Source organism: Accipiter gentilis, unplaced genomic scaffold, assembly GCF_929443795.1.
Source record: "Accipiter gentilis unplaced genomic scaffold, bAccGen1.1, whole genome shotgun sequence".
Lineage (NCBI taxonomy): Eukaryota > Metazoa > Chordata > Aves > Accipitriformes > Accipitridae > Astur > Astur gentilis.
In genome coordinates this window covers 95797-112354 of record NW_026061125.1, presented here as the reverse complement: position 1 = coordinate 112354, position 16558 = coordinate 95797, and the positions used below count along the sequence as shown (strand labels likewise).

At 51.8% G+C, this 16558-nt stretch overlaps 1 long non-coding RNA gene across 3 annotated transcripts; it reads left to right on the top strand.

Annotated features, from left to right (window-relative positions):
- The first annotated feature begins 657 nt into the window (after nucleotides 1-657).
- LOC126037466 (uncharacterized) lies at nucleotides 658-14013 on the top strand. 3 transcript variants are annotated; one of them, XR_007505707.1, is made up of 3 exons: nucleotides 658-767; nucleotides 1096-1208; nucleotides 13906-14013. It is a non-coding gene; the product is annotated as an uncharacterized LOC126037466 (long non-coding RNA). The 3 variants fall into 3 exon arrangements; XR_007505706.1 differs by lacking the exon at nucleotides 13906-14013 and adding an exon at nucleotides 9489-9596; XR_007505705.1 differs by lacking the exon at nucleotides 13906-14013 and adding an exon at nucleotides 1538-1645.
- The last annotated feature ends 2545 nt before the right edge of the window (nucleotides 14014-16558 follow it).

Sequence of the window (16558 nt, the reverse complement as noted above, 5' to 3'; positions counted from 1 at the left end):
GGGGTCAGGTAGAAGCCCCAGACTCCTCCAAGGAAGCTACCGTTGAGTTTTTTTTCTTTTTTGGAGGAACCTCTGCCCTCCTGGATTCCCTGTGATTCCTTCCAGACGTCTCCTAGAGTCTTTTGGCCTTTTCTTATAAGGACCGGAGATCCCAGGTAGCAGCCCCAGACTTGTCTAATGAGGCTACCCTAGATGATTCTCTCTTTTGCAGGAAGCTCTCTTCTCCGGAATCAACCCAAGACTCCTCCCAGGCGTCATCCCAGAACATTTTGACCTCTGCGTTCGGGACCGGAGATCCCAGCTACCTGCCCCAGACTCCTCCAGGTAAGTAGCTCGAGACATTTTTGTTCTCCTGTAGAGAAATCTCTCAACTCCGACAGCCACCTGAGACTCCTCCCAGGCATCTCCCACAGTCTTCTGTCCTCTGCTTTACCTACCTAAGGGGTCAGGTAGAAGCCCCAGACTCCTCCAAGGAAGCTACCGTTGAGGTTTTTTTCTTTTTTTCGAGGAGCCTCTGACCTCCGGGATTCCCTGTGATTCCTTCCAGACGTCTCCTAGCGTCTTTTGGCCTTTTCTCATAAGGACCGGAGATCCCAGGTAGCAGCCCCAGACTTGTCTAATGAGGCTACCCTATATGATTCTTCTCTTTTGCAGGAAGCTCTCTTCTCTGGGATCGACCCAAGACTCCTCCCAGGCGTCATCCCAGAACGTTTTGACATCTGTGTTCGGGACCGGAGATCCCAGCTACCTGCCCCAGACTCCTCCAAGTAAGTAGCTCGAGACATTTTTGTTCTCCTGTAGAGAAATCTCTCAACTCCGACAGGCACCTGAGACTCCTCCCAGGCATCTCCCACAGTCTTCTGTCCTCTGCTTTACCTACCTAAGGGGTCAGGTAGAAGCCCCAGACTCCTCCCAGGAAGCTACCATTGCGGTTTTTTCTTTTTTGGAGGAGCCTGTGCCCTCTGGGATCCCCTGTGATTCCTTCCAGACGTCTCCTAGAGTCTTTTGGCCTTTTCTTATAAGGACCGGAGATCCCAGGTAGCAGCCCCAGACTTGTCTAATGAGGCTACCCTAGATGATTCTTTTCTTTTGCAGGAAGTTCTCCTCTCCGGGATCGACCCAAGACTCCTCCCAGGCGTCATCCCAGAATGTTTTGACCTCTGCGTTCGGGACCGGAGATCCCATCTACCTGCCCCAACCTCCTCCAAGTAAGTAGCTCGAGACATTTTTGTTCTCCTGTAGAGAAATCTCTCAACTCCGACAGCCACCTGAGACTCCTCCCAGGCATCTCCCACAGTCTTCTGTCCTCTGCTTTACCTACCTAAGGGGTCAGGTAGAAGCCCCAGACTCCTCCAAGGAAGCTACCGTTGAGGCTTTTTTCTTTTTTGGAGGAAACACTGCCCTCCGGGATCCCCTTTGATTCCTTCCAGACGTCTCCTAGAGTCTTTTGGGCTTTTCTTATAAGGACCGGAGATCGCAGGTAGCAGCCCCAGACTTGTTTAATGAGGCTACCCTAGATGATTCTTCTCTTTTGCAGGAAGCTCTCTTCTCCGGGATCGACCCAAGACTCCTCCCAGGCGTCATCCCAGAACATTTTGACCTCTGCGTTCGGGACCGGAGATCCCAGCTACCTGCCCCAGACTCCTCCAAGTAAGTAGCTCGAGACATTTTTGTTCTCCTGTAGAGAAATCTCTCAACTCCGACAGGCACCTGAGACTCCTCCCAGGCATCTCCCACAGTCTTCTGTCCTCTGCTTTACCTACCTAAGGGGTCAGGTAGAAGCCCCAGACTCCTCTTAGGAAGCTACTGTTGAGGCTTTTTTCTGTTTTGGAGGAGCCTGTGCCCTCTGGGATCCCCTGTGATTCCTTCCAGACGTCTCCTAGCGTCTTTTGGCCTTTTCTTATAAGGACCGGAGATCTCAGGTAGCAGCCCCAGATTTGTCTAATGAGGCTACCCTAGATGATTCTTCTCTTTTGCAGGAAGCTCTCTTCTCCGGGATCGACCCAAGACTCCTCCCAGGCGTCATCCCAGAACGTTTTGACCTCTGCGTTCGAGACCGGAGATCCCAGCTACCTGCCCCAGACTCCTCCAAGTAAGTAGCTCGAGACATTTTTGTTCTCCTGTAGAGAAATCTCTCAACTCCGACAGGCACCTTAGACTCCTCCCAGGCATCTCCCACAGTCTTCTGTCCTCTGCTTTACCTACCTAAGGGGTCAGGTAGAAGCCCCAGACTCCTCCAAGGAAGCTACCGTTGAGGTTTTTTTCTTTTTTGGAGGAACCTCTGCCCTCCTGGATTCCCTGTGATTCCTTCCAGACGTCTCCTAGCGTCTTTTGGCCTTTTCTTATAAGGACCGGAGATCCCAGGTAGCAGCCCCAGACTTGTCTAATGAGGCTACCCTAGATGATTCTTCTCTTTTGCAGGAAGCTCTCTTCTCTGGGATCAACCCAAGAGTCCTCCCAGGCGTCATCCCAGAATGTTTTGACCTCTGCGTTCAGGACCGGAGATCCCAGCTACCTGCCCCAGACTCCTCCAAGTAAGTAGCTCGAGACATTTTTGTTCTCCTGTAGAGAAATCTCTCAACTCCGACAGCCACCTGAGACTCCTCCCAGGCATCTCCCACAGTCTTCTGTCCTCTGCTTTACCTACCTAAGGGGTCAGGTAGAAGCCCCAGACTCCTCCAAGGAAGCTACCATTGAGGTTTTTTCTTTTTTGGAGGAGCCTGTGCCCTCTGGGATCCCCTGTGATTCCTTCCAGACGTCTCCTAGAGTCTTTTGGCCTTTTCTTATAAGGACCGGAGATCCCAGGTAGCAGCCCCAGACTTGTCTAATGAGGCTACCCTAGATGATTCTTCTGTTTTGCAGGAAGCTCTCTTCTCCAGGATTGACCCAAGAGTCCTCCCAGGCGTCATCCCAGAACGTTTTGACCTCTGCATTCGGGACCGGAGATCCCAGCTACCTGCCCCAGACTCCTCCAAGTAAGTAGCTCGAGACATTTTTGTTCTCCTGTAGAGAAATCTCTCAACTCCGACAGCCACCTGAGACTCCTCCCAGGCATCTCCCACAGTCTTCTGTCCTCTGCTTTACCTACCTAAGGGGTCAGGTAGAAGCCCCAGACTCCTCTTAGGAAGCTACTGTTGAGGCTTTTTTCTGTTTTGGAGGAGCCTGTGCCCTCTGGGATCCCCTGTGATTCCTTCCAGACGTCTCCTAGAGTCTTTTGGCCTTTTCTTATAAGGACCGGAGATCTCAGGTAGCAGCCCCAGATTTGTCTAATGAGGCTACCCTAGATGATTCTTCTCTTTTGCAGGAAGCTCTCTTCTCCGGGATCGACCCAAGACTCCTCCCAGGCGTCATCCCAGAACGTTTTGACCTCTGCGTTCAGGACCGGAGATCCCAGCTACCTGCCCCAGACTCCTCCAAGTAAGTAGCTCGAGACATTTTTGTTCTCCTGTAGAGAAATCTCTCAACTCCGACAGCCACCTGAGACTCCTCCCAGGCATCTCCCACAGTCTTCTGTCTTCTGCTTTACCTACCTAAGGGGTCAGGTAGAAGCCCCAGACTCCTCCAAGGAAGCTACCGTTGAGGTTTTTTCTGTTTTGGCAGAGCCTGTGCCCTCTGGGATCCCCTGTGAGTCCTTCCAGACGTCTCCTAGAGTCTTTTGGGCTTTTCTTATAAGGACCGGAGATCGCAGGTAGCAGCCCCAGACTTGTCTAATGAGGCTACCCTAGATGATTCTTCTGTTTTGCAGGAAGCTCTCTTCTCCAGGATTGACCCAAGACTCCTCCCAGGCGTCATCCCAGAACGTTTTGACCTCTGCATTCGGGACCGGAGATCCCAGCTACCTGCCCCAGACTCCTCCAAGTAAGTAGCTCGAGACATTTTTGTTCTCCTGTAGAGAAATCTCTCAACTCCGACAGCCACCTGAGACTCCTCCCAGGCATCTCCCACAGTCTTCTGTCCTCTGCTTTACCTACCTAAGGGGTCAGGTAGAAACCCCAGACTCCTCCAAGGAAGCTACAGTTGAGGCTTTTTTCTTTTTTGGAGGAAACACTGCCCTCCGGGATCCCCTTTGATTCCTTCCAGACGTCTCCTAGAGTCTTTTGGGCTTTTCTTATAAGGACCGGAGATCGCAGGTAGCAGCCCCAGACTTGTTTAATGAGGCTACCCTAGATGATTCTTCTCTTTTGCAGGAAGCTCTCTTCTCCGGGATCGACCCAAGACTCCTCCCAGGCGTCATCCCAGAACATTTTGACCTCTTCGTTCGGGACCGGAGATCCCAGCTACCTGCCCCAGACTCCTCCAAGTAAGTAGCTCGAGACATTTTTGTTCTCCTGTAGAGAAATCTCTCAACTCCGACAGGCACCTGAGACTCCTCCCAGGCATCTCCCACAGTCTTCTGTCCTCTGCTTTACCTACCTAAGGGGTCAGGTAGAAGCCCCAGACTCCTCTTAGGAAGCTACTGTTGAGGCTTTTTTCTGTTTTGGAGGAGCCTGTGCCCTCTGGGATCCCCTGTGATTCCTTCCAGACGTCTCCTAGAGTCTTTTGGCCTTTTCTTATAAGGACCGGAGATCTCAGGTAGCAGCCCCAGATTTGTCTAATGAGGCTACCCTAGATGATTCTTCTCTTTTGCAGGAAGCTCTCTTCTCCGGGATCGACCCAAGACTCCTCCCAGGCGTCATCCCAGAACGTTTTGACCTCTGCGTTCGAGACCGGAGATCCCAGCTACCTGCCCCAGACTCCTCCAAGTAAGTAGCTCGAGACATTTTTGTTCTCCTGTAGAGAAATCTCTCAACTCCGACAGGCACCTTAGACTCCTCCCAGGCATCTCCCACAGTCTTCTGTCCTCTGCTTTACCTACCTAAGGGGTCAGGTAGAAGCCCCAGACTCCTCCAAGGAAGCTACCGTTGAGGTTTTTTTCTTTTTTGGAGGAACCTCTGCCCTCCTGGATTCCCTGTGATTCCTTCCAGACGTCTCCTAGCGTCTTTTGGCCTTTTCTTATAAGGACCGGAGATCCCAGGTAGCAGCCCCAGACTTGTCTAATGAGGCTACCCTAGATGATTCTTCTCTTTTGCAGGAAGCTCTCTTCTCTGGGATCAACCCAAGAGTCCTCCCAGGCGTCATCCCAGAATGTTTTGACCTCTGCGTTCAGGACCGGAGATCCCAGCTACCTGCCCCAGACTCCTCCAAGTAAGTAGCTCGAGACATTTTTGTTCTCCTGTAGAGAAATCTCTCAACTCCGACAGCCACCTGAGACTCCTCCCAGGCATCTCCCACAGTCTTCTGTCCTCTGCTTTACCTACCTAAGGGGTCAGGTAGAAGCCCCAGACTCCTCCAAGGAAGCTACCATTGAGGTTTTTTCTTTTTTGGAGGAGCCTGTGCCCTCTGGGATCCCCTGTGATTCCTTCCAGACGTCTCCTAGAGTCTTTTGGCCTTTTCTTATAAGGACCGGAGATCCCAGGTAGCAGCCCCAGACTTGTCTAATGAGGCTACCCTAGATGATTCTTCTGTTTTGCAGGAAGCTCTCTTCTCCAGGATTGACCCAAGAGTCCTCCCAGGCGTCATCCCAGAACGTTTTGACCTCTGCATTCGGGACCGGAGATCCCAGCTACCTGCCCCAGACTCCTCCAAGTAAGTAGCTCGAGACATTTTTGTTCTCCTGTAGAGAAATCTCTCAACTCCGACAGCCACCTGAGACTCCTCCCAGGCATCTCCCACAGTCTTCTGTCCTCTGCTTTACCTACCTAAGGGGTCAGGTAGAAGCCCTAGACTCCTCCAAGGAAGCTACCGTTGACGTTTTTTTCTTTTTTGGAGGAACCTCTGCCCTCCTGGATTCCCTGTGATTCCTTCCAGACGTCTCCTAGAGTCTTTTGGGCATTTCTTATAAGGACCCGAGATCGCAGGTAGCAGCCCCAGACTTGTCTAATGAGGCTACCCTAGATGATTCTTCTGTTTTGCAGGAAGCTCTCTTCTCCGGGATCGACCCAAGACTCCTCCCAGGCGTCATCCCAGAACATTTTTACCTCTGCGTTCGGGACCGGAGATCCCAGCTACCTGCCCCAGACTCCTCCAGGTAAGTAGCTCGAGACATTTTTGTTCTCCTGTAGAGAAATCTCTCAACTCCGACAGGCACCTGAGACTCCTCCCAGGCATCTCCCACAGTCTTCTGTCCTCTGCTTTACCTACCTAAGGGGTCAGGTAGGAACCCCAGACTCCTCCAAGGAAGCTACCGTTGAGGCTTTTTTCTTTTTTGGAGGAAACACTGCCCTCCGGGATCCCCTTTGATTCCTTCCAGACGTCTCCTAGCGTCTTTTGGCCTTTTCTTATAAGGACCGGAGATCGCAGGTAGCAGCCCCAGACTTGTTTAATGAGGCTACCCTAGATGATTCTTCTCTTTTGCAGGAAGCTCTCTTCTCCGGAATCAACCCAAGACTCCTCCCAGGCGTCATCCCAGAACATTTTGACCTCTGCGTTCGGGACCGGAGATCCCAGCTACCTGCCCCAGACTCCTCCAAGTAAGTAGCTCGAGACATTTTTGTTCTCCTGTAGAGAAATCTCTCAACTCCGACAGCCACCTGAGACTCCTCCCAGGCATCTCCCACAGTCTTCTGTCCTCTGCTTTACCTACCTACGGGGTCAGGTAGAAGCCCCAGACTCCTCCAAGGAAGCTACCATTGAGGTTTTTTCTTTTTTGGAGGAGCCTGTGCCCTCTGGGATCCCCTGTGATTCCTTCCAGACGTCTCCTAGAGTCTTTTGGCCTTTTCTTATAAGGACCGGAGATCCCAGGTAGCAGCCCCAGACTTGTCTAATGAGGCTACCCTAGATGATTCTTTTCTTTTGCAGGAAGTTCTCTTCTCCGGGATCGACCCAAGACTCCTCCCAGGCGTCATCCCAGAATGTTTTGACCTCTGCGTTCGGGACCGGAGATCCCATCTACCTGCCCCAGACTCCTCCAAGTAAGTAGCTCGAGACATTTTTGTTCTCCTGTAGAGAAATCACTCAACTCCGTCAGCCACCTGAGACTCCTCCCAGGCATCTCCCACAGTCTTCTGTCCTCTGCTTTACCTACCTAAGGGGTCAGGTAGAAGCCCCAGACTCCTCCAAGGAAGCTACCGTTGAGGTTTTTTCTTTTTTGGAGGAGCCTGTGCCCTCTGGGATCCCCTGTGATTCCTTCCAGACGTCTCCTAGAGTCTTTTGGCCTTTTCTTATAAGGACTGGAGATCTCAGGTAGCAGCCCCAGACTTGTCTAATGAGGCTACCCTAGATGATTCTTCTCTTTTGCAGTAAGCTCTCTTCTCTGGGATCAACCCAAGAGTCCTCCCAGGCGTCATCCCAGAATGTTTTGACCTCTGCGTTCAGGACCGGAGATCCCAGCTACCTGCCCCAGACTCCTCCAAGTAAGTAGCTCGACACATTTTTGTTCTCCTGTAGAGAAATCTCTCAACTCCGACAGCCACCTGAGACTCCTCCCAGGCATCTCCCACAGTCTTCTGTCTTCTGCTTTACCTACCTAAGGGGTCAGGTAGAAGCCCCAGACTCCTCCAAGGAAGCTACCGTTGAGTTTTTTTTTCTTTTTTGGAGGAACCTCTGCCCTCCTGGATTCCCTGTGATTCCTTCCAGACGTCTCCTAGAGTCTTTTGGCCTTTTCTTATAAGGACCGGAGATCCCAGGTAGCAGCCCCAGACTTGTCTAATGAGGCTACCCTAGATGATTCTTCTCTTTTGCAGGAAGCTCTCTTCTCCGGAATCAACCCAAGACTCCTCCCAGGCGTCATCCCAGAACATTTTGACCTCTGCGTTCGGGACCGGAGATCCCAGCTACCTGCCCCAGACTCCTCCAGGTAAGTAGCTCGAGACATTTTTGTTCTCCTGTAGAGAAATCTCTCAACTCCGACAGCCACCTGAGACTCCTCCCAGGCATCTCCCACAGTCTTCTGTCCTCTGCTTTACCTACCTAAGGGGTCAGGTAGAAGCCCCAGACTCCTCCAAGGAAGCTACCGTTGAGGTTTTTTTCTTTTTTTCGAGGAGCCTCTGACCTCCGGGATTCCCTGTGATTCCTTCCAGACGTCTCCTAGCGTCTTTTGGCCTTTTCTCATAAGGACCGGAGATCCCAGGTAGCAGCCCCAGACTTGTCTAATGAGGCTACCCTATATGATTCTTCTCTTTTGCAGGAAGCTCTCTTCTCTGGGATCGACCCAAGACTCCTCCCAGGCGTCATCCCAGAACGTTTTGACATCTGTGTTCGGGACCGGAGATCCCAGCTACCTGCCCCAGACTCCTCCAAGTAAGTAGCTCGAGACATTTTTGTTCTCCTGTAGAGAAATCTCTCAACTCCGACAGGCACCTGAGACTCCTCCCAGGCATCTCCCACAGTCTTCTGTCCTCTGCTTTACCTACCTAAGGGGTCAGGTAGAAGCCCCAGACTCCTCCAAGGAAGCTACCGTTGAGGTTTTTTCTTTTTTGGAGGAGCCTGTGCCCTCTGGTATCCCCTGTGATTCCTTCCAGACGTCTCCTAGAGTCTTTTGGCCTTTTCTTATAAGGACCGGAGATCCCAGGTAGCAGCCCCAGACTTGTCTAATGAGGCTACCCTAGATGATTCTTTTCTTTTGCATGAAGTTCTCTTCTCTAGGATCGACCCAAGAGTCCTCCCAGGCGTCATCCCAGAATGTTTTGACCTCTGCGTTCAGGACCGGAGATCCCAGCTACCTGCCCCAGACTCCTCCAAGTAAGTAGCTCGAGACATTTTTGTTCTCCTGTAGAGAAATCTCTCAACTCCGACAGCCACCTGAGACTCCTCCCAGGCATCTCCCACAGTCTTCTGTCCTCTGCTTTACCTACCTAAGGGGTCAGGTAGAAGCCCCAGACTCCTCCAAGGAAGCTACCATTGAGGTTTTTTCTTTTTTGGAGGAGCCTGTGCCCTCTGGGATCCCCTGTGATTCCTTCCAGACGTCTCCTAGAGTCTTTTGGCCTTTTCTTATAGGGACCGGAGATCCCAGGTAGCAGCCCCAGACTTGTCTAATGAGGCTACCCTAGATGATTCTTTTCTTTTGCAGGAAGTTCTCCTCTCCGGGATCGACCCAAGACTCCTCCCAGGCGTCATCCCAGAATGTTTTGACCTCTGCGTTCGGGACCGGAGATCCCATCTACCTGCCCCAACCTCCTCCAAGTAAGTAGCTCGAGACATTTTTGTTCTCCTGTAGAGAAATCTCTCAACTCCGACAGCCACCTGAGACTCCTCCCAGGCATCTCCCACAGTCTTCTGTCCTCTGCTTTACCTACCTAAGGGGTCAGGTAGAAGCCCCAGACTCCTCCAAGGAAGCTACCGTTGAGGCTTTTTTCTTTTTTGGAGGAAACACTGCCCTCCGGGATCCCCTTTGATTCCTTCCAGACGTCTCCTAGAGTCTTTTGGGCTTTTCTTATAAGGACCGGAGATCGCAGGTAGCAGCCCCAGACTTGTTTAATGAGGCTACCCTAGATGATTCTTCTCTTTTGCAGGAAGCTCTCTTCTCCGGGATCGACCCAAGACTCCTCCCAGGCGTCATCCCAGAACATTTTGACCTCTGCGTTCGGGACCGGAGATCCCAGCTACCTGCCCCAGACTCCTCCAAGTAAGTAGCTCGAGACATTTTTGTTCTCCTGTAGAGAAATCTCTCAACTCCGACAGGCACCTGAGACTCCTCCCAGGCATCTCCCACAGTCTTCTGTCCTCTGCTTTACCTACCTAAGGGGTCAGGTAGAAGCCCCAGACTCCTCTTAGGAAGCTACTGTTGAGGCTTTTTTCTGTTTTGGAGGAGCCTGTGCCCTCTGGGATCCCCTGTGATTCCTTCCAGACGTCTCCTAGAGTCTTTTGGCCTTTTCTTATAAGGACCGGAGATCTCAGGTAGCAGCCCCAGATTTGTCTAATGAGGCTACCCTAGATGATTCTTCTCTTTTGCAGGAAGCTCTCTTCTCCGGGATCGACCCAAGACTCCTCCCAGGCGTCATCCCAGAACGTTTTGACCTCTGCGTTCGAGACCGGAGATCCCAGCTACCTGCCCCAGACTCCTCCAAGTAAGTAGCTCGAGACATTTTTGTTCTCCTGTAGAGAAATCTCTCAACTCCGACAGGCACCTTAGACTCCTCCCAGGCATCTCCCACAGTCTTCTGTCCTCTGCTTTACCTACCTAAGGGGTCAGGTAGAAGCCCCAGACTCCTCCAAGGAAGCTACCGTTGAGGTTTTTTTCTTTTTTGGAGGAACCTCTGCCCTCCTGGATTCCCTGTGATTCCTTCCAGACGTCTCCTAGCGTCTTTTGGCCTTTTCTTATAAGGACCGGAGATCCCAGGTAGCAGCCCCAGACTTGTCTAATGAGGCTACCCTAGATGATTCTTCTCTTTTGCAGGAAGCTCTCTTCTCTGGGATCAACCCAAGAGTCCTCCCAGGCGTCATCCCAGAATGTTTTGACCTCTGCGTTCAGGACCGGAGATCCCAGCTACCTGCCCCAGACTCCTCCAAGTAAGTAGCTCGAGACATTTTTGTTCTCCTGTAGAGAAATCTCTCAACTCCGACAGCCACCTGAGACTCCTCCCAGGCATCTCCCACAGTCTTCTGTCCTCTGCTTTACCTACCTCAGGGGTCAGGTAGAAGCCCCAGACTCCTCCAAGGAAGCTACCATTGAGGCTTTTTTCTTTTTTGGAGGAAACACTGCCCTCCGGGATCCCCTTTGATTCCTTCCAGACGTCTCCTAGCGTCTTTTGGCCTTTTCTTATAAGGACCGGAGATCGCAGGTAGCAGCCCCAGACTTGTTTAATGAGGCTACCCTAGATGATTCTTCTCTTTTGCAGGAAGCTCTCTTCTCCGGAATCAACCCAAGACTCCTCCCAGGCGTCATCCCAGAACATTTTGACCTCTGCGTTCGGGACCGGAGATCCCAGCTACCTGCCCCAGACTCCTCCAAGTAAGTAGCTCGAGACATTTTTGTTCTCCTGTAGAGAAATCTCTCAACTCCGACAGCCACCTGAGACTCCTCCCAGGCATCTCCCACAGTCTTCTGTCCTCTGCTTTACCTACCTACGGGGTCAGGTAGAAGCCCCAGACTCCTCCAAGGAAGCTACCATTGAGGTTTTTTCTTTTTTGGAGGAGCCTGTGCCCTCCGGGATCCCCTGTGATTCCTTCCAGACGTCTCCTAGAGTCTTTTGGCCTTTTCTTATAAGGACCGGAGATCCCAGGTAGCAGCCCCAGACTTGTCTAATGAGGCTACCCTAGATGATTCTTTTCTTTTGCAGGAAGTTCTCTTCTCCGGGATCGACCCAAGACTCCTCCCAGGCGTCATCCCAGAATGTTTTGACCTCTGCGTTCGGGACCGGAGATCCCATCTACCTGCCCCAGACTCCTCCAAGTAAGTAGCTCGAGACATTTTTGTTCTCCTGTAGAGAAATCACTCAACTCCGTCAGCCACCTGAGACTCCTCCCAGGCATCTCCCACAGTCTTCTGTCCTCTGCTTTACCTACCTAAGGGGTCAGGTAGAAGCCCCAGACTCCTCCAAGGAAGCTACCGTTGAGGTTTTTTCTTTTTTGGAGGAGCCTGTGCCCTCTGGGATCCCCTGTGATTCCTTCCAGACGTCTCCTAGAGTCTTTTGGCCTTTTCTTATAAGGACTGGAGATCTCAGGTAGCAGCCCCAGACTTGTCTAATGAGGCTACCCTAGATGATTCTTCTCTTTTGCAGTAAGCTCTCTTCTCTGGGATCAACCCAAGAGTCCTCCCAGGCGTCATCCCAGAATGTTTTGACCTCTGCGTTCAGGACCGGAGATCCCAGCTACCTGCCCCAGACTCCTCCAAGTAAGTAGCTCGACACATTTTTGTTCTCCTGTAGAGAAATCTCTCAACTCCGACAGCCACCTGAGACTCCTCCCAGGCATCTCCCACAGTCTTCTGTCTTCTGCTTTACCTACCTAAGGGGTCAGGTAGAAGCCCCAGACTCCTCCAAGGAAGCTACCGTTGAGTTTTTTTTCTTTTTTGGAGGAACCTCTGCCCTCCTGGATTCCCTGTGATTCCTTCCAGACGTCTCCTAGAGTCTTTTGGCCTTTTCTTATAAGGACCGGAGATCCCAGGTAGCAGCCCCAGACTTGTCTAATGAGGCTACCCTAGATGATTCTTCTGTTTTGCAGGAAGCTCTCTTCTCCAGGATTGACCCAAGAGTCCTCCCAGGCGTCATCCCAGAACGTTTTGACCTCTGCATTCGGGACCGGAGATCCCAGCTACCTGCCCCAGACTCCTCCAGGTAAGTAGCTCGAGACATTTTTGTTCTCCTGTAGAGAAATCTCTCAACTCCGACAGCCACCTGAGACTCCTCCCAGGCATCTCCCACAGTCTTCTGTCCTCTGCTTTACCTACCTAAGGGGTCAGGTAGAAGCCCCAGACTCCTCCAAGGAAGCTACCGTTGAGGTTTTTTTCTTTTTTTCGAGGAGCCTCTGACCTCCGGGATTCCCTGTGATTCCTTCCAGACGTCTCCTAGCGTCTTTTGGCCTTTTCTCATAAGGACCGGAGATCCCAGGTAGCAGCCCCAGACTTGTCTAATGAGGCTACCCTATATGATTCTTCTCTTTTGCAGGAAGCTCTCTTCTCTGGGATCGACCCAAGACTCCTCCCAGGCGTCATCCCAGAACGTTTTGACATCTGTGTTCGGGACCGGAGATCCCAGCTACCTGCCCCAGACTCCTCCAAGTAAGTAGCTCGAGACATTTTTGTTCTCCTGTAGAGAAATCTCTCAACTCCGACAGGCACCTGAGACTCCTCCCAGGCATCTCCCACAGTCTTCTGTCCTCTGCTTTACCTACCTAAGGGGTCAGGTAGAAGCCCCAGACTCCTCCAAGGAAGCTACCGTTGAGGTTTTTTCTTTTTTGGAGGAGCCTGTGCCCTCTGGTATCCCCTGTGATTCCTTCCAGACGTCTCCTAGAGTCTTTTGGCCTTTTCTTATAAGGACCGGAGATCCCAGGTAGCAGCCCCAGACTTGTCTAATGAGGCTACCCTAGATGATTCTTTTCTTTTGCATGAAGTTCTCTTCTCTAGGATCGACCCAAGAGTCCTCCCAGGCGTCATCCCAGAATGTTTTGACCTCTGCGTTCAGGACCGGAGATCCCAGCTACCTGCCCCAGACTCCTCCAAGTAAGTAGCTCGAGACATTTTTGTTCTCCTGTAGAGAAATCTCTCAACTCCGACAGCCACCTGAGACTCCTCCCAGGCATCTCCCACAGTCTTCTGTCCTCTGCTTTACCTACCTAAGGGGTCAGGTAGAAGCCCCAGACTCCTCCAAGGAAGCTACCATTGAGGTTTTTTCTTTTTTGGAGGAGCCTGTGCCCTCTGGGATCCCCTGTGATTCCTTCCAGACGTCTCCTAGAGTCTTTTGGCCTTTTCTTATAGGGACCGGAGATCCCAGGTAGCAGCCCCAGACTTGTCTAATGAGGCTACCCTAGATGATTCTTTTCTTTTGCAGGAAGTTCTCCTCTCCGGGATCGACCCAAGACTCCTCCCAGGCGTCATCCCAGAATGTTTTGACCTCTGCGTTCGGGACCGGAGATCCCATCTACCTGCCCCAACCTCCTCCAAGTAAGTAGCTCGAGACATTTTTGTTCTCCTGTAGAGAAATCTCTCAACTCCGACAGCCACCTGAGACTCCTCCCAGGCATCTCCCACAGTCTTCTGTCCTCTGCTTTACCTACCTAAGGGGTCAGGTAGAAGCCCCAGACTCCTCCAAGGAAGCTACCGTTGAGGCTTTTTTCTTTTTTGGAGGAAACACTGCCCTCCGGGATCCCCTTTGATTCCTTCCAGACGTCTCCTAGAGTCTTTTGGGCTTTTCTTATAAGGACCGGAGATCGCAGGTAGCAGCCCCAGACTTGTTTAATGAGGCTACCCTAGATGATTCTTCTCTTTTGCAGGAAGCTCTCTTCTCCGGGATCGACCCAAGACTCCTCCCAGGCGTCATCCCAGAACATTTTGACCTCTGCGTTCGGGACCGGAGATCCCAGCTACCTGCCCCAGACTCCTCCAAGTAAGTAGCTCGAGACATTTTTGTTCTCCTGTAGAGAAATCTCTCAACTCCGACAGGCACCTGAGACTCCTCCCAGGCATCTCCCACAGTCTTCTGTCCTCTGCTTTACCTACCTAAGGGGTCAGGTAGAAGCCCCAGACTCCTCTTAGGAAGCTACTGTTGAGGCTTTTTTCTGTTTTGGAGGAGCCTGTGCCCTCTGGGATCCCCTGTGATTCCTTCCAGACGTCTCCTAGAGTCTTTTGGCCTTTTCTTATAAGGACCGGAGATCTCAGGTAGCAGCCCCAGATTTGTCTAATGAGGCTACCCTAGATGATTCTTCTCTTTTGCAGGAAGCTCTCTTCTCCGGGATCGACCCAAGACTCCTCCCAGGCGTCATCCCAGAACGTTTTGACCTCTGCGTTCGAGACCGGAGATCCCAGCTACCTGCCCCAGACTCCTCCAAGTAAGTAGCTCGAGACATTTTTGTTCTCCTGTAGAGAAATCTCTCAACTCCGACAGGCACCTTAGACTCCTCCCAGGCATCTCCCACAGTCTTCTGTCCTCTGCTTTACCTACCTAAGGGGTCAGGTAGAAGCCCCAGACTCCTCCAAGGAAGCTACCGTTGAGGTTTTTTTCTTTTTTGGAGGAACCTCTGCCCTCCTGGATTCCCTGTGATTCCTTCCAGACGTCTCCTAGCGTCTTTTGGCCTTTTCTTATAAGGACCGGAGATCCCAGGTAGCAGCCCCAGACTTGTCTAATGAGGCTACCCTAGATGATTCTTCTCTTTTGCAGGAAGCTCTCTTCTCTGGGATCAACCCAAGAGTCCTCCCAGGCGTCATCCCAGAATGTTTTGACCTCTGCGTTCAGGACCGGAGATCCCAGCTACCTGCCCCAGACTCCTCCAAGTAAGTAGCTCGAGACATTTTTGTTCTCCTGTAGAGAAATCTCTCAACTCCGACAGCCACCTGAGACTCCTCCCAGGCATCTCCCACAGTCTTCTGTCCTCTGCTTTACCTACCTAAGGGGTCAGGTAGAAGCCCCAGACTCCTCCAAGGAAGCTACCATTGAGGTTTTTTCTTTTTTGGAGGAGCCTGTGCCCTCTGGGATCCCCTGTGATTCCTTCCAGACGTCTCCTAGAGTCTTTTGGCCTTTTCTTATAAGGACCGGAGATCCCAGGTAGCAGCCCCAGACTTGTCTAATGAGGCTACCCTAGATGATTCTTCTGTTTTGCAGGAAGCTCTCTTCTCCAGGATTGACCCAAGAGTCCTCCCAGGCGTCATCCCAGAACGTTTTGACCTCTGCATTCGGGACCGGAGATCCCAGCTACCTGCCCCAGACTCCTCCAAGTAAGTAGCTCGAGACATTTTTGTTCTCCTGTAGAGAAATCTCTCAACTCCGACAGCCACCTGAGACTCCTCCCAGGCATCTCCCACAGTCTTCTGTCCTCTGCTTTACCTACCTAAGGGGTCAGGTAGAAGCCCTAGACTCCTCCAAGGAAGCTACCGTTGACGTTTTTTTCTGTTTTGGAGGAACCTCTGCCCTCCGGGATCCCCTGTGATTCCTTCCAGACGTCTCCTAGAGTCTTTTGGGCATTTCTTATAAGGACCCGAGATCGCAGGTAGCAGCCCCAGACTTGTCTAATGAGGCTACCCTAGATGATTCTTCTGTTTTGCAGGAAGCTCTCTTCTCCGGGATCGACCCAAGACTCCTCCCAGGCGTCATCCCAGAACATTTTTACCTCTGCGTTCAGGACCGGAGATCCCAGCTACCTGCCCCAGACTCCTCCAGGTAAGTAGCTCGAGACATTTTTGTTCTCCTGTAGAGAAATCTCTCAACTCCGACAGGCACCTGAGACTCCTCCCAGGCATCTCCCACAGTCTTCTGTCCTCTGCTTTACCTACCTAAGGGGTCAGGTAGAAGCCCCAGACTCCTCCAAGGAAGCTACCATTGAGGTTTTTTTCTTTTTTTCGAGGAGCCTCTGACCTCCGGGATTCCCTGTGATTCCTTCCAGACGTCTCCTAGCGTCTTTTTGCCTTTTCTTATAAGGACCGGAGATCCCAGGTAGCAGCCCCAGACTTGTCTAATGAGGCTACCCTAGATGATTCTTCTCTTTTGCAGGAAGCTCTCTTCTCTGGGATCGACCCAAGACTCCTCCCAGGCGTCATCCCAGAACGTTTTGACATCTGCGTTCGGGACCGGAGATCCCATCTACCTGCCCCAGACTCCTCCAAGTAAGTAGCTCGAGACATTTTTGTTCTCCTGTAGAGAAATCCCTCAACTCCGACAGGCACCTGAGACTCCTCCCAGGCATCTCCCACAGTCTTCTGTCCTCTGCTTTACCTACCTAAGGGGTCAGGTAGAAGCCCCAGACTCCTCCAAGGAAGCTACCGTTGAGGCTTTTTTCTTTTTTGGAGGAAACACTGCCCTCCGGGATCCCCTTTGATTCCTTCCAGACGTCTCCTAGAGTCTTTTGGCCTTTTCTTATAAGGACCGGAGATCCCAGGTAGCAGCCCCAGACTTGTTTAATGAGGCTACCCTAGATGATTCTTCTCTTTTGCAGG